The following is an 18861-nucleotide window of genomic DNA, read 5'->3' as shown; positions in this document are numbered from 1 at the left end:
CCATCTATATAATCATTGCACACAGGACACAAAAAGCAGCATTACTTTATCCATTTTATTAATAGTTTTAGTGGAATATGGAGACCATGCCTCACAAAACACACAGCTGTTGATAATAAGGCAGACAACACATTACAAAGAAAATCATTCTCCTGACTTGAGAGACATACCTTATCAATTGCCAATATAGCTTCTTTCCAAATTTATAATGTGGTCACCTGTTTACTCATTAATTCAGCAAGTGCTTATTAGGTACCTACTACATACCAACCTGAGGCTAGGTACTAGGAACCCAAAGATGAACAAGATAGCCTTAAACTTTCTTAGCCTCAAACTTTCCTTTAGTCAAAAGGTCACAGTTATTTCATATAAGATTATATCTTCATATTAATACAATATCATAGGCTTTTTCATCCAATTGAACTATGTGAAAATTGCTCAGTGGAGATTGTTCAGGTGATTCGGAGCACTGTAGGTCTATGGTCCATACACTACCCATGCTGTCTGAAGGAAGCAAAGAGCAAAGGTGCATCTATGACAGCTTACTTAGCAAAAGACAGCTGGGGCAGAGCAAAATGACCAGAAATTTTACCAAACACAGCTTTTTACAGTTATATCTGTCAACAGAAAGGAAACAGTTTCATATATTATATATATTATATATAAAATATAACAATAAAATAATATAAATTATTATATTATATAAAATATAATGCTGTTTCATTACTTATGATAATCTTTCAAACTACCGTGACCATATTCCATAGCAAGAAAAAAATGTAATTAGCACTGAGAACTCAAATACACATATATAAAAGTTTCACAGGATATTAATCCATAATAGCATGTACTTTCCATTTTATTCTATTCTTTTCTATTCTTTTTGGTTCTGCTTTCTGTTCTGTTCTATTTATTCTATTACATTACATTTTTAAATATGCTGGTTGCAATCCACTAAATTAACGTATAAACCACTAATGGAGCCAGACTTTCAGTTTGAAAAAATATTGATCAGTTACAACTAGACTCAAGATAAAATGTTGGATTATAATTATCCTAAACATAATACGTACAGGTGATATGTGTTAGAATTATATATCCTTTCTTGAAGTTATTTTTAACATTATATAAAATTATACAATTTCAAATAATGACAATATTTTTGTTTTACCTTTAATAGATTAACAATTTAGTAAAATGGAAATGTAAGATTATATTCTGTGGCATCTTTACCAAAAATTCTCCATTTTAGAGACTGTCTTCTCCAGAAAGATGTTCCAAATAATCAGTGGAAGTATCTTTTAAGATTAATGTCCTAAAAGTCATGTGTAAATTGTTATCACGGAGCGAAATAATTCATCACAGAGGAGCCAAAGCTATGTTATTCTATAAACTTATTTTCATAGTGGTGTCTTTTAGCTTGGAAACTTTCAGACACAGAATGTAACCCCATATTTTTATTTCCCTGAATGATGCATGTAGTGAGTCTAGAAACTTTCCTTATTTTCAGAGAATTTCTGGACTCTATGTGATTGCACCATGAAGATGTTCAGTCACTGTATTTCCCCCTCTTCACAAAAATGGTAGGTTATAAAATACTCTGAGAGACAAGATGCAGAGGCAGGAAGTGCAACTCTTAAAGACCTTTTGATGGGTTCTCCATGGGTCTCTCAAGTTTCTCCACATTCTGCTAGGTGTGCCAAGAAGCCCTTGATTGCTCTTGCCCCAGGCCATTTATCAGGGTTGTGTTTACAGTGTGCAACTTTGAGGAATTAGGTAATGTTTCCCGCCAAGACAAAGAGCAGGCTAGCTTACTGCTTGCTACAAAGTGGTGGATTTCCGAAACTCACTGCAGCTCCACTGCATACACAGCATCCGTCTGGGCTGTAGACATCACTGTAAGACTTGAGGCAAGGGGAACCAACACAAAAATTCTGTTGCTTATGCTGCCTGCTGTGCTGCAATTCAGTTATTTGACTCTGACCCTGACATCTCATGTGTCCTGCCAGTATCCATGAAATAATAATAGACTAATTGCTAGACTATTAGGTAAACTCAAACCCTAAACCCAACAGGTTTGACAAAGGATAAGATGTTAACAGAGACACGGTTTGCTGGAACAGGAAGGAAAAGGGTTCTCTGGGTCAGGTTTGAAGAAATGGCTCTCTGGGTTCCATAAGTGAATGTTCTCACCTATGTATTAGACGAGGGGTGAATGAGGACTAATGAATCGGAGTTAAGATAATGTTTAGAGGCTAAACAGAGAGAGGCAGAAATAAAACAAGCTGCCCAAATGATATCCTGATTTCTCCTCACTCTTCTAAAAGCAAAAAGAATATGTTGTTTTCTTGAGAATAGGACAGCAAGTCCAGCACCCATAGGCAAAAGGCAATGTGACTATGGCTACTGAATCGTGGAATCCCCAAATCCAAAATAAATAATGTTGGCAATCAGGACCTCCCTATTCAATATGGAGATTTGGGTGAACTGAATACATAAAAGTTCATTTGGTTGAGTGCCCAGCAGGTGGCCACTCAAAAGAGAGTAAATGCAAATAATAATAATAAAGACTGGGCCAAGTTCATGCATCTGGCTTCTGCTGCAACCTCCTCCTGACCCACCCAGCTTGGCTGGTAAGGAGAATAAGACACTGGGTGCACAAGTGTCAGAAGGCACTAAGAACTATGATGTGAAATACAGCAGCATGTACAGGGGCAAAAACAAAAGAGCTTCCAGGGCCCAGGAGGTATACAAGAGAGAAAGGGGTCCCAGAACTAAAGCACCAAGTCCATTGCAAAAGGTTAACAATTAAAAGTGAAATGTAGAGTAATAAAGAATTTTTTTTAAGAAAAGGCTACAATTCAGTTTCCTTCCCACTGCTCCTACTGTCCCTGTAAACTTGACTCCCTACTATCATGTACCCCTCCCCTCTGTTCTCCTAGCTGGGGAATAACATAGTTTCCTACCAGTTGTCACTCTGGCCCCCAACTCATGCACACATAAGAAACCTTGGTTTGAGTTCCTGCAGAAGGAAAACGCACCAGAATATAACTAAATGGCGTTCAGCTGGGGTTTGCACTGGGGGACTCTTGGGACAATTTAATAATGTAATCTTGTGGCTTCTACTGCTGAAGTATATTTGGCATTGGCAAAATCCTGCCCCTGTCTCTCTTGGACCTGGCTGGATACCAATTTACCAATCCACAAAGCCACCCTCCTGCTGTGACAGCTAGCAAGAGGCCAAGACCCACAGAACCATCACCACTGCTCCTTTGTCAGCAGGAAACAGTTATGGAAGACTGACCTTTATCCATTTCCCCAAAGAATCTGGGTCTTGGACTCTTGAGGGGGAAAATGTTACAATAGGTCAGTCAGTCATGAGCAGGGAAAGAGAGGCTCCTCCCCCACCTGACACACACATATCAGGAATGTCAGGTGACCATCAAGTGATGGTCAGGTGGTTGTTAACCATCTCTCTAAAATAATTGGTCACAGCCAGCGCCAGGGAAAGGCAGTCTCCTAATAGATAGAAAACACCTGAAACTGGTGATCCGCAACTTCCCTATAAGATCTCCGAAATTGGTCGAGTGGACTCAAGCATGCGCAGGCAGACAGCCCACCCCAAGGGAAGAATCGGGGAGAAGTAACACAAGACCCTGGAAGTATGTCAACATATAAAGGCCCAAGTCAAAAGGTTGAGCTGCACACTTGATCTCTCAAGTCACCCACTTGTCCCTCTTCCAAGTGTACTTTACTTCCTTTCATTTCTGCTAGAGAGCTTTTTAATAAACTTTCACTCCTGCTCTTAAAAAAGTGTCCCTTAAATGTCAGAAGAAATTCTCCTATTCAGCAATGGCCATATGAAGACAGGCGATAAAGAGATGTGTAATTTCACCCCTTTGTCCCCCACTCCACCTCCCTAACTTCTCCCAGGTTGTCCAACAACAACAACAACAACAAACACAGAATCTAAAGAGGAGAAAGGAAAACCACAGCTTCAACTAGAAACTCTGATGCCTGCCAGAGTACTCAGAAAGACCATTTCCAGTAAAATAGTGCCACCTGCCTGATACAGCCACTGTACACCCACTTTAAAAAAAAAAAAAAGACAGCTAATCTGCTACTATGCTCTCCTAACACTGGACATATGGAGGACTCTTGTGACCCTCAGTCCTGACATTCCCATTTGATGGTAGGGTCAACTTGGACATGATGACTATTAAGCTAGGAAGGGCCTTGATAGGCTTCTGTAGTCAAATGGAAATGGTACATTCAAGAGCCAGCTAGCCTAGACCTAGTGGCATCTCAATTTTATATGAACAAGTGGCAGCTACCCCTCTGGGGGAGACATTCACCCTAACCACACCACTCAAGGTAAAGCTGCTAACTCAATTGGTCCCTCAGTTTACAGACTTTCCCTAAATGCCTAGACCTGCTTCCCTGATACTCTGGCTAAGCTGAAACTTCATGATGTTTCCTATACTGCTGCTGCTTGCTTACTCAGCTCGATGGGCATAACTCAAGGTAGCAGTAACCAAAACTCCACTTTATGAGCTTTGTCACATTTTTACTATATCTTGGACTGTTGACAATATCCCAGATGTTTGGTCTACCACTCAGAAAAGCAGAGACTGGCAGATTAAAGACACCTCCCACCAGGTGCAGTGGCTCATGCCTTTAATCCCAGCACTTTGGGAGGCCAAGGTGGGAAGATCATTTGAGGCCAGGAGTTCAAGACAAGCCTGGGCAATATAGCAAGCCCCCATATCTAAAAAAAAAAAAAAAAAGAGTTGAGTGTGGTGGCATGTGGCTGTAGTCTCAGTCTTTAGGAGGCTGAAGCTGGAGGATCACGTGAGCCCAAGAGTCAGAAGCTGCAGTGAGCTATGATCACACCACTGCACTCTAGCCTGGGCAACAGAGTAAGACTCTGTCTCAAAGAAAAAAAATATGTATCTCCCTTTAGAGCTGAGATCTATGGGGAAAAAAATGTAGCTGCTGATCAGACAATCTTGAGTCATTCCTAAAGGTGCCTAAAGCCTGTTCTCTGACGAGATCTATTAGAATTAAGATGCTGATCAAGCCTGTCCCAGACAGACTACCACTATTGCTACCTCTATCCATCATCATACCAGTCATGGCTGTGGACCCACCATCATAAACTGGACACACAATTCAGAGTTCTATGTTTCTGAGGCAGAAGCTACCACTGCATGCCAGACTTACAGCACCTGCTATGAACTGGTGCACTGGTATAGCAGTACAGGAAGCCACACTTCGTATGGTGATTGTCAAAAACTGAGAAAGGGTCTAACATTATAGATAACAAGAAACCAGTTTCCTGAGCTTCAGTTTCCACGGAGTGACGAGAAGAGAGCCAAGTGACAACTGCACACAAAGAGGATCACTTATCTTAGGAAACCAGTGTATTTTATAATGGGAGATACACTTGTCTAATCTTTATCTCAGAAGGATACATTGTCTTTATTATAACAAAAAGTGAACAAACCTGCTCTCTGCTGCAAATAAAAGCTGTATCTCTATCTTCCAAAACTGTTTGCTATACACTCTTAAAAATACATTCTGAAAAGATTAGATAGTACCTCTGCTTACAAGATATGTAAAATTTGAGAAAATCATGGAGAATTACCTCTCAACAGCATTGACTCCACCTGCCCCTGGCAAATTGACTATATCGGTCTTTTGTCTCCCTCCCAGGGCTACTACTGTTGATGCTTCACTGCTTTTGAGACTTTTTTTGGATTACAATGGCACCGTTTCAGTCTAATCAGCCAACTCTGGCCATGATATTGTGGCCCTGAAACTTAACTATGTCATATTTTCAGCTTTACGGACCACCTACAGATGGACAATTCTATATCTTTTATTGCCAAGATCATCCTACAATAGACTGCAAGCCAAGGTAACTGATGAACAGTCCATGCTTCTACTTTCCACAGGCATCTGGATTGTAGAATACTGGTAACAGTATCCTCAAAAAGCAATTCAGAAATATTTCTGGTCCTTTATCTCTCTTTTTGGTCTACACACTTTAGCAGGACAATTTGGTCACTAAATGCAGCTGTCCCTTAAAAGGGTTTATCGCCTTTGACCATCTCCTGAATAATGACTAGGATGAAAAGGGTGATGGTTATACAGACCTGTTTTGAAAATTTAGGATTCTACTCTGACCGTTTCTAGATATGATGCACTTTACTTTATCCACAGTAATCCTCACTCACGAGGAGACCTAGGGAGTTCAAACTAATTGTGGTTCAGTCCCTTGTATACTTTAGTTGGATTGATATAATCCTAGATCATTAGTATAATGACTAATTGGTTGAGTATATTGTTCACTGAGTCCCCCCCAGTGGCCTATGAGGACCAAGGTGGGTTTATCATAGGTTTCTATTTTGTACAAAAGTTCTTCTTCTATTCCCATCTTGCCCTTTAAGATGAAAGATGGAGATGAAACTAGAGGATGTCTGGAAAAAGGATGAAATTATAGCCACTGGAATGTGGTATGCCAAATTTGTGGCTATGGAGTGAAAGCAACAATCCCGGCACTAAGTGAAAACACCTTAGACCCTGGAAGGTGAGAGGTGAGGAACAATTAACGCTCCTTCCCTCCTAGATCTAGTGCCACAGCCCAGCAAAATAATCGTATGGTCCATTTAAGTAAAGCAGCTCCTGCAGCTGGTAATGTGACCTGTTGCTCAGTTTATCATCCCCATCCACAGGCTACAAAAACAGACATGTTCATGTGAACATCATGAGACCTAAACTACTTTATTGTGCCTGATGCCGTCTTTGGCAACTCCTAAACATCCTCTCCCCACCCCCAATGTCAATATGTATTCAAACACATAAACTAATCCAACCTTATTTAAATATGCCTAAAATGAATTCACAGTTCTCCTGATGCCCAATTGGCTTTGAGTTATGAAATGTATGGCAATCATAGCTGCAGCTATTCAGTGAATCTGCCTGTCACTTAACCAAACTAAAGTATAAAGATGATCCAAATAAAGTTTGGTAATGCATCTTGAAGAGAACTGATGTACCCCTTTGAGTTACATGTTTGTATATAAGGGAGAAAGGGCCACAGAATGCATATATGTGGGGTTTCTTTTTTGGTCCACCTGTTTCCCCCTGCAATTATTGGTAATGACACTAAATATCAGTGTATCTGTCTAAAGTCCATTGTGCAGGTCATTAACTGGCCTTAGACTACATCTTGTCTGGCTAAAATAAGACCTACTAGTCTGTCCTGGCTAGTTATTCAAAACTGGCTGAGTCCAGGACTCGGGGGGCATAAATGTGGTCAATATTTACAGGTGGCCTTAATCCTGCTGCTTGAAATCCTATTAATAGTAGCCTTAGTTAAATGCTTTATGAGACAAATTGAATGATTTAATCCTAACCTCTGTCAGTCAAATTAATCAGAGTGGCCAACAACGTCACCAACTCATGAAAATTCACCAGAAACCAATACAGCATATTTGGTAGGCAGAATAATGGCTTCCCAAAGATGTTCACATCTGAATCCCCAGAACCTTTGAAAATGTTATGTTACATAGCAAAAAGGAATTAAGATTGCAGATGGAATTAAGATTATTAATCAGCTGATCCTAAAATAGGGAGATCGTCTGGAATTAGCCGTGGACCCACTGTAATCACAAGAAACCTAAATGTGGAAGAGGTAGGCAGAGAAGGCCAATGTCAGAGTTATGCCATGTTAGAAAGGCTCAACCAGTCATTGCTGGCTTTGAAGATGGAAGGAGCCTCCAAGCCAAGAAATGTAGGCAGCCTCTAGAAGCTGGAAAAGGCTAGAAATCGGATGCTTCCCTTGCACCTCCAGAAAAAAAACATGGTCTTCCTGACACCTTTACTTTACACCAGTGAAATCTATGTCATACTTCTGACTTCCAGAACTATGAGATAATAAGTTTATGTTGTCTTAAATCACTGAGTTTGCAGTAATTTATTAGAGCAGCCATAAGAAACTAACGTAGTGCAGGGTTCAGACTTGAAAAAGACATTCTCCATGAGGTTCTGGCCCTCCTATACCTTTTGCCAGATGCACCAAGAATACAGATTCTATGCAGTTTTCACCTGATGTATTTTTTAGGGTTGTGTTTGCAGTGAATAACCTTAAGGGATAAGGTATTATATCTGGGACAAAGAGCAGGTTTGCTTATTGTTTTCTATAAACGTAGCAGATATCCCTAGCTGAGTGTTCCTCAGCTGTAATGAATACCCTGTGTGTGCACAGGATCCATTTGGGCCATATTGTATCACCCCTGCAGCACTTGGGAGCAAAGGAAACTAATGTTCATGTGGCTTGCTGTGCTGTAATTAATACAGTCCTTTCGCTCTAAGAGTTTCATGTCTTCTGCTAGAATCCACGAAACAGTAACAAGTTGACTTATTACATGTAAGTAGGGTAAAATCAAATACCAGACCTGGTACTCTCTGGCTAATCTAATAACACATTGAGAATCCCATTATTTTAATATATATAATTTCCGTTCTCCAAACCACCACAGATTAGGGGTAGCACAGAAAGTGATGGCTTAGATTATTTTTCATGAAGATTAACATTAGTTTGGCTAAAGTATAAAAAAGAAAAAGCCCAATTGCTCTTTTTATGACTCTCCCCTTGTGCCCAAGGGACAGTATTTGTAAGTGGTTAAGACCCACTTACAAGAGCCCAAGTCTGGTTCTTCTATTTATTAGCTATGTGACCTTGGGCAAGTTTCATAACTGCAAAAATGGGAATAGCAGTACCTATATTATAAGGCTGGTGAAATATTAAATGAGTTAATATGTGTAAAGTGATTAGAAAACCTGGCACAGAGCAAATACAGTAAACTTTAAGTGTTTTCATTAACTGCATTTCAATGATATTACATCAGAACTAGGGAGCATCCAAGGAGCTAGTGGGAAAGAAGGAACAATTCCTCTTCCAGTTCTAAACTTCTTACCGTACAATTTCCTCATAAATGTATAAGGACTGGATGGAATATAAAATAATGGTTTTATAAGAATAATTTTACAGGGGTTGTACTGAATATTGAAAATCATATTTTAAACAGTCATTTAAGATAGCTCTCAAAAGCAGAATTTATTCAAGAAATCTACCTATGTATTTCTCTGTTACAGAATTTTCAGTGCATTTGAGTAAAACAAATCTGATTAACACTATAATTTAATTTACTTAAAGGAGATGTAATACTTGAAAACTACTGTTATAAAGAGACTTATTCATAGAAGTAAATAAAATAATTATGAAGCTGATGAAATGAATATGTAAGCCATTTTACAAGAGGGATATATTTTTCCTTCTTTTCAATGAACGTTTAAAGCTCTCCTTCAAGCTCTTGGTAAATCTATTGATCTGTGAAACACAGTGCACTCCAGGGAGGCAATTCAGTTGACGTTAAATATCAAATGATGAGATGAATAATGATCATACCTTTTGGTAATTAAACATCTTACAAACCTTTTAAATGATTTAACATCAGAAAGTCAAATGAGGTCAAGCATATTGTATTTTTTCATTCTTATATTAATCATAAAAATGACAATCTTTTTAAAATATCTAGAATAATACAGCATAGTAAAAATTTTATAAAATATTTAATGACAAAATATATGATCTATCTAGCTTACTATTTGTATAGTTAATGTCTTTTCAGCACACAGAATTGCTTTCTGTTCTTAAATGTTCTATTCTATTCTTAAATGCCTTTAACGTTGTTTCAGAAACATTTCAAACCATTTTTGTGGATGTGCAAAGGAGAACATGTGGGAAATAGTTAACTATTAACAGTAAAGACAAAGTATCATTAAGAGAACATGGATTATAGAGAAAGAAATCATCTGAACTTCAATTTATGAAATTTCCACATGCACACTCTATTTTTTTTTTTTTTTTTTGAGACAGAGTCTCACTCTGTCACCTAGGCTGGAGTGCAGTTGCACGATCTTGGCTCACTGCAACCTCCATATCCTAGGTTCAAGCAATTCTCATGTTTCAGCCTCCCGAGTAGCTGGGACTACAGGCACGCACCACCACTTCTGGCTAATTTTTGTATTTTTAGCAGAGATAATTTTGTCACGTTGGCCAGGCTGGTGTTGAACTCCTGCCCTCAAGTGATCTGCCCACCTCGGCCTCCCAAAGTGTTGGAATTACAGGCATGAGTCACCATGCCCAGCATCTATTTTAACAATATAAAAATGAAGGATAAAAATGAATGATATAATTTTTTATTAACACATTTTATTTATTCTGCATTGCTCAATGCTAGGAGTCTAGCATTGAGCCTCCTCACACTTATTTACCATTCTTCATGTGATTAGCCACTGGAGTTTAAGATGTAAAACTTGGAAACCCATATTAATTAAAGACCTTTAGAAGCTAGAGTGTTTATTTTGTTTGCTAAAGGCTACTTTCTGTGGCCACAAATACTAGGTCACTTGTAATGTCACAAGCAAATAATCCTATAGTAAGAACTTTAAAATATTTAAAATAAATCCACGTACCTATTTGTTATTACATAGACTACAATGTACTATGTTATCTAATTATAATTGCATTTGAATTCCTTCTGTTAAGTATTTGCCATACTTATTCTCATCAATATACTTAAAAATTATGAAATATTTCATAAAGGTATAAAGCCTGCAGCCATAAAATGTGAAATAATAAATAAGAGAATAAAACATCTCATGTTTCATTCTTAGAGCATCAGTTTATATAGTCAGTGTTCTACTTTTATATACTTTGTTTAAAATTAACTTATTTTACAAATTATTCATCACAATGAGTCACAAAGCTCACAACTAACCAATAACTAAACTGTAAAGAAATGAGTTAACTTGCCCCAAAAGTTGAGATTAAAAGTATATTATCAATAAGATTTTTTAAAACCTCTAGTTTCATATTTCTAAGGCAGACAACAAATAGAAAACGGTGAGCAGATTAAGAACACAGAAAGAGTAAAACTCTGGTTCTAAAAGAGATTAACTAGGAAACAAAGGTTTAAAAATGATCTACAAAGAAAAGAGGTAAGAAAAATGGTTACTAGAGGGCATGAAAGATGAATGCTTGATGTGAAGTCATTCTCTGCTCCAGTGCTTTGGTCAAACAAGCCTTCTACTAACATCACTCAATGACTTTCAAATTCACTTTATAAGTGAAGATTTCCTTTAAAACATCATAAGTTCTTTAATAAATATCTCCTATTTCCCAAACATGTCTTAAAATTTTCCCAAATGTAAATATCATTGCCTTCAATCATACCTTTTTTTGTATGTGTAGGATTTTTCACAATCACATTGTCAAAATTCCAAACAGCTCAATTTTATCCTTCAAAAATCATTTCAAGTTCCACGTTATCTGTGACAATTACTCATTTAACAATAAGTGATATGGGGTTTTATTTCAACTATTCAAAATTGTATTAGCTACCTATTGCTGTGTAACAAATTATGACTAACTTGATGCATAATGGAACATGCATTTATTACCCTGCAATTTCTGTGACTCAGGTGTCTGGGCATAGCTTAGCTGAGTCATCTGCTTGGGCTCTCACAAGATTGCAGTTAAGGTATAAACCAGGCTGTGTTCTTTTTCTCGAGCTCAGGACCCCCTTCTAAGCTCACTTGATTGTTGGCAGAATTCATTCCTGGATTTGTAGGACCAAAATCTCCATTTTCTTTCTGGCTCTAGGCTGGGGCTCCTTTCAACTCCTGAGAGGCTGTTGACAGTTCCTTACCATGCGGCCATTTCCCAGCCTTCTCAAAAACATGGCAGCTTGCTTATTCAAGTCCAGCAGAATAATCACTTGCTCCAGTCTGCTAAGATGGAGTCTCATATATTTATGGAATGATTATTCTATCATCTGTGCCGTATTCGTTAGCTAGAAACAAGTCATAGGTTCCACCCTCACTCAGTGGAAGGGAATTATACAAAGCTTTGCTCATTATAGAGTTATCTTTCCGTGTGTCCACCACAATAATTCATAGGTTAAAATTACAGATTCTGAAACCAAACTGCTTAAGTTTAAATACTGTCTCTATTCTTACTAACTTCAAATTATGTTTCTTTATTTTAAAATGGAATAAATGATAGTATTACCTCCTCTTAAAGTTGTTGAGTATTAAATGATTTAATATTTTTAAAGTGCTTTCAAACTGAGAAGTATGAAGCAACTAGGAACTTCCATATAGGTTTTCATTAATACATGAATATTTGTACATATATATAAATTTGTAAAACCCAGTGGTTTTTACATAATGATTAATGTCATAGTAATAATCACTGTTCTTTCTGTTCAGGTTTCATCTCCTGCAGGTGCTGAGTCCATAATTTGTAAGATCAGCCTCTGCCAGTTTTACAACCAGTTTTGAATATTATTGGCACCAAATAAGAACTAGGAAATATCTAGCCTGCGATGAGGCATCTGGATGCTCATCAGTGTTTTTCTAACTTTGGAGAGAAAAAGACAAATTTTATTCTGAGCTATTAACTCCTTAGAAATTAAATTTCTAATTACACTATTTCTTAAAATGTCAATAATTTGGACTATGTTGAAAGATGTAGCTGAAATAAATTATTATATTTTTTCAATCTGGCACATAAAAAAAAAAAAACCCAGTGGTTTTACCATCAAAAGTTCATATGCTGTGACTATAAAGGTGTATATGGTAATTTCTCTGAATGAATCATATTTGCACATGTGTGAGTGCATGCTCTACCAACCACTGTTATAACCTGGAGATTCCTAAAAAACATTTGAATTAGTTAACAAAGATCAAAATATGGAATTACATGTAAGACAGAAGTCAATAAATATTGTTAAGTAATCATGATAATTACAATCTAGAAGTTAAAATTCAATAAGAGTAAATTATGGGTTGACTTCTACTAATCAACAGCCTCAGAGATTTACTTCCACTTTTTATCATTAATCACTTCTGCTTTTTATACAAATCACTAATGCTGAACTTGTCAAATGTTGTCATATAGTGATGGGTGATACTTCTACCATTTTAATTACCTTCAATGAGCTGCCTAAAAAGTATGGCAGAAAGCCACAGAGAATTTATACAAATGCCGAGTTCTGGAAGTCAGGGGAAATACTCATGTTTAAGATGTTGACCAGCTCTTGAGATGCAAGGGAATCATTTTAGAAAGTTAATCTTTCTAAACAAACATTCTTAGAGGATTCCTCCAAGTTATGCTGCTAAGATAGGAGACTTTATTTTACAGAATTACAAAATATTATACTTAAAAGAGATCACAGACACCCAGTGCAAAATGCCCTTTTCATTTATATCATTTTCCATCAATAAATCACAGATCTGAACTTCAGAGAGATAAACACACTTGTCCAACTTTACAGATGGTAGCAGAGATGAAGAACTTAGATCTCCCGGTACCAAAACCAAAGCTCCTCAGTGAGGGGCATACCACTATTTAAGAGGAGTTTTGAAAATAATGGGGAGAATTTTTGAGTGTAACAACAATTTGAGATACTGTTAACGTGTGGACAGGAGTTATGTTTGGTAGTCATCCACAATAATGAGGAATGCCATTGCATCTTTCAAGACTTTCTCCAAATATTTGTGAAACTAAAAAACTTGTGACTAGACCTAACCTTATTTTATGTATGAAATAAAGGTATTTTTATATTCTTAATATAGAACGAACTTTCCAGGAGTTCAATGATGCTTATATCAAAGTAATATTTGTTTTGTTTCTCACTTGTCTGGTTTTCAGCGTTTTGAAAAACAGCACTAATGATGGTCTATGTATCACTCTTTTTGGCTGTTAAAATTAAGGCTATTCTGCAAGTAGGGCATTTATATGACTATTTCGTTAAGATAGGGAACATAAATTCTAATTTCAGCATATCAATCATTTACATTATATTGATTTTTGAAATAATATATCTCAAATATATATCTAAAAGTTTACCTTTCATATTAGTAAAGGGAGAATTAAAACATGGTTGTGCAAAAGGGGATTTGTATCTCATTGTCTCATGGGGCTAAGAATCACTTGGCCTAGTCAGTTCTGTCTTAGGATTAATTCTAAATTATCTCTCACAATGAAAAGGAGTGCTTTTCAGATTTTATGAAAGAAAGTTTTTAAAGATAAGCCATTTAGTAGCTAACATTTACATGTTTTGAAAAGTGTACAGATACCAATGAAAAAAAACTCTCCAGGTGAAAATTCCAGTTTCTAATGATGTTGTGATTCACAACAACATTGTCTTTACAGGTATTAAAATTCTGAGCAGAAACACAAGAAAAGATATATTAAATCGTTATTACTAAGAATGCTTGAGGAATGAGGCATCTGGTTAATTATACCTATAGTAGTGTACTACTCAGAGAATTGCAACCAGTTGAGAATAAGAACTTTTTCTATTTTATTTTAATATTTTTTTTTGTTTCAGGAAAAAATGTGTTTGATGAACAATGTTGAAATAATATAGAAAATCATTAAATGTATAAATAGGAAAATGAAAATCTTTTATATACCTCTATCTCCCAGAAATAATCACTGATATTTTTGCAAATAGTAATTTTCCAATAAATAAATACATATTTTAAGGACAAAATATGTTATTTAAATAGTGCTTCGCACCTGCATTATTCATTTATCTAAATATTATTTGTTATTCTATTGTTTTATATACTCTAACTTAACCAGTTCCCTTTCCTATGGTTATATAGATTGAATCGTCATCTGTGATGTAAGGAAATATAGAATCTATATATCTAATTGCCTAAAGTATAACAATAAGAACCAGAGAAGCAGCTATCTTCAGATAAGAAAAAGCTAGTAGCTTAAATCTCTTTTCCATTTCCTATCAAAAATCCCACCAAAAGTAAAGTTGTGTGTGTGTGTGAGTGTGTGTATGTGTGTGTGTGTGAGTGTGTGTAAGGGTAGCTGCTGGAAGAATTGGAATAAGCCTTCCTGTAAGAAAATGTCACAGAAATTGCAAGGAATATCTATGTCAACCTGAAAGTGTAAATGAGTACTGTGTAATCCTTTGATTTCCTTAAATCATTTTCAGAAGACAAAAGACAAAGAAACCACTTTTTGATTCATTTTAATAACCTTTCTGAACTCTTGGGAGATAAACTTCCATCCCTGTTTTCCCTATTAAAGCTCCTCAATCCTCTTCCCTAAACCCACCCTGCATTATGCAAATAGAAATCCCTGTAATGTGAAAGTCTGGTGAGGGTCCAACTCCTCAAATAATGATTAAAATGAGTATATTAGTTAGAATATTTATAGCTTTAAGTGACAAAAATTCTAAATCAAAATATATTAAATAGAAAGTTACTATCTCAGTTGATCAAGAGGTAGAAAGGGCTTCATGTTTAATAAATTAAACACAATTTATTTATTTATATAACCTTAGAGAAGTTACTTAACATTATTTAATATAAATTAAATTAATAATAAAATATAAATAAGCCATACTGGCAAAAGAATAGGATTATCATAATTGGTTTTACCTAGTCAGGATCCACCTCTTGGAACTAGATATGGGATCAGTTTCCCATGAAGTATATGTTATGTATAGTAATAAAGTATGTCTTAATAACATCAGGGTTCTGTTAGCAAAGAAAAAAGAGAAGAAAGGATGTTGGAATGACAACTAACAGCTTCTGCTTCAAGTAGGGTGTCCATACATCTTCACCCAAGATAGTCCCAATATATACCTATTGCTTGGGGTAAATACTAACAGAATCCTTTTTACTCACAAAAGCATCTTGAATGATATATTGTATAGTTATTTACCTTGAGCAGTATATTTTTAAGATTGCAAAATTAAGTTTTAGTATATTTTTGTTATAATTATGTAAGATAATTAAACCTATAGTGAAAATAAAAATAAAGTTTCAGAATGCATGTTAGCCTACTAAAATTTTAAAGTATATGAAACAATCCCTTTCAGTTGACTGAAACACTAAATACAAGTCATTCTTTCTAATTTTGTACGTATGGTTCATGAGTTCTTACTAATATTTTCATACCTTACTCCACATGCCTCTATTTGAAAGTAAAGTGACTTATTTAAAATACATTCCATAATTCAGAAGTTAACTGATTTCGACTATGTTGGCTTCCAAAAATTTAATATACAGGTGTGGAACTGCATCATAAACCTTTTTATGCTTAAATACATACTGTGTTTCAGGCCACCAGGGAAACCACATGAGAAGAGAAGTTGTTCAATTGTCCTGAGCAATAGACTACTGGAGAGATCTGAAGCTAAACTGCCTTAGTTCAAGTCTTAGTTCTGTCACACAGTAACCAGGTAACACTGGGCAAATTATTTAACTTTTCTGAGCACCACACCTTCATCTGTTAAATGAAGATTATATTGCCTTCTACCTCACAAGTATGTAACTATTAGATTGGGAATATTAAGTCAGCTAATGCTGGTGGATAACTGAGAAGAATACCTGATATTACAACATGTTGGATAGTATTATTATTGTTATTACTATTATCGTTTTTATTATTTGAAGATCAGCGTGCTGACTGAGAGACCAGACAGTAATATCAAAGAACATACACTACTTAATACTAATAATATAAAGGAGACAATGAAGTATTTTCAAAAGGAGAATGAAGCATAAAGACAAAGCAGAAACAAGTGGCGAACAGAGAGACAGGAGAAGTCAAGGGTGAGCACAGGAAATGACTTAACAAACGCAGCTCTTCTGCTACAAGTTCTCTGATCTGCAGTTTGGCATGTTGCTACAAGTCTAGAATATATTGTTAAAGGAACTAAGCTTTGTCAGATTTCCATGTAATGCTCTCCTCATTTTGAGAAAACTTTTCCTGACACACGATTTCCTGAGGGCAAGTTCACACTCAAAACCAAAATCTCAAAAGAAATAAACGGTTGGAGTCCATAGCAAATAAGATGTACTTCTAGATAAAGGAATAGACTTTAACACTTACTGATCAATCAGAAGGAAATGAGTATAGAATATAATAATGAAGATAAGTATACAATATAACGGCACTGGAACACTAAAAATACAGCATTATTTTAAAAATATTGGGTAACTAATTATACTTTCAGCCCCACTATATGAGGAAAAACTGTAATGTGACAACCTCTCTGTCAGTTCACTCACAAGGGAACATGGAGCATGTTTATTTTTATTCAGCCTCACATACTTTTGGAGACAACCCGAACCCTGAAATTGACTGAACCTCGAAACTGACTGAATCCCATGGAGGAAAAATAGTCAAAGTTATGGTCAAGAACTAAAGCAGCTCTTAACTGACAACGTTACTTTAAAAGGCAAAAAAGTGTCAAGGACTTCTTTCAGATGGCTTATTGTTCTTATGAGAATGTAATGTATCCTTTATGCCTAACTGTGACAGGGTTAGTGGAAATCATTATAAAAAATATTAATAGTTGTGCGAACTGATGGACTATTGGGCACTTAGAGGCAAAAAATGCATATAGTGCTTCCACTACGGCAGCCATTGAAGAGCAGCAGCCATGGCTCTGGGCTACCCCTATGACAGTGGGCCTCAACAAGGGCCACAAGGTGACCAAGAACGTGAGCAAGCCCAGGCACAGCCGCCACCACGGGCGCCTGACCAAGCACACCAAGTTTGCGTGGGACATGATTCAGAGGTGTGTGGGTTCGCCCCATAGGAGCTGCGTGCCATGGAATCACTGAAGGTCTCCAAGGACAAACGGGCCCTCAAGTTTCATCGAGAAAAGGGTGGGGACACATCCGCGCCAAGAGGAAGCAGGAGGAGCTGAGAAACGTTCTGGGCGCCATGAGGAAAGTCGCTGCCAAGAAAGACTGAGCCCCCTGCCCTGCCCTCTCCCTGAAATAAAGGGCAGCTTGACAGGAAAAAAAAATGCATATAGTGGATATAACTAAAAAGTAAGCATAAATCATCACCTGTGAAACTAATGAAATGTTTTAGCAAAATTTTTTAAAAATTAACTATACACATTTAAGAGGGGCACAGATAGAAATTATCTTAAATTTGGAGAAACTACAAGATAAATTATAAGAGAAAGATTAATGTGACAGAATCTTTATAAGGTTGAAGAGAGATACTGCCTTTAATCAGCAAGTTCAGAAATTTTCTTACAAAATTCTTTTATTGATCTGTCCTCTATAAATGTTTACTTTTCATCTGACCTAGGAATCATATAAGAGATCTTCATTTCTCTGCATCAGATGTTCAAAATATCTTCATGCAAGGGCTCAGATCTTTGTATTTCACAAATCATATGTGTCAATATATGTTATTGCGGCATTATATGCTATTGTAAGTTCACAGGATTCAAGATGCTAAGGTCACTCTAACATTTTTCTTCCTTCCCCTAATTATTTCACATGATATGTAAAACACATATATTGTAATTATTCTTTGAATAAACCTAACAGTCTTATTCAAAAAGAAAAAAAAAACTCCACAGGATACTTTTCAGAAAAGGTTGTTCTTATGTGAACACATAATCTTGATTAATGAATAAAATGCTCAAAATTAATATTATCTTTGGGTAAGCTAAGGTTTACTGCTATTTTCCAAACTTAGGATTCTAAAGTGTACTCTGGCAAATCCATTCATTTGTGTTGTTTATTAAATTATCTGAGACTACTGATTCATACACTTAAGTGTCACAAAAAGAGAAAGAAAAAAAAATCATCACAATATTGTAGTCCCAAAAGTTTTTATTCATATTACTCTCTTGGAGAGAACCCCTTGTTTAACACCAAAAATAACATGGCAGTTGAGAATTATATTTAACATTTAATTGTACTGAAAAACCTAAATATTTTAGG

The 18861-nt window shown here is 36.2% G+C and overlaps 1 protein-coding gene and 1 pseudogene across 17 annotated transcripts in view; one reads left to right on the top strand and one right to left on the bottom strand.

Annotated features, from left to right (window-relative positions):
- Nucleotides 1-18861, bottom strand: part of FOXP2 (forkhead box P2) — a 608228-nt gene that overhangs the window by 379302 nt on the left and 210065 nt on the right. The gene's annotated exons all lie outside the window — the stretch shown is intronic.
- LOC106634993 (large ribosomal subunit protein eL36-like) lies at nt 17572-17869 on the top strand (annotated as a pseudogene).

This window comes from Pan paniscus, chromosome 6, assembly GCF_029289425.2.
Source record: "Pan paniscus chromosome 6, NHGRI_mPanPan1-v2.0_pri, whole genome shotgun sequence".
Lineage (NCBI taxonomy): Eukaryota > Metazoa > Chordata > Mammalia > Primates > Hominidae > Pan > Pan paniscus.
The sequence above is the reverse complement of the archived record's forward strand: the minus strand, read 5'-3'. Positions and strand labels throughout refer to the sequence as shown.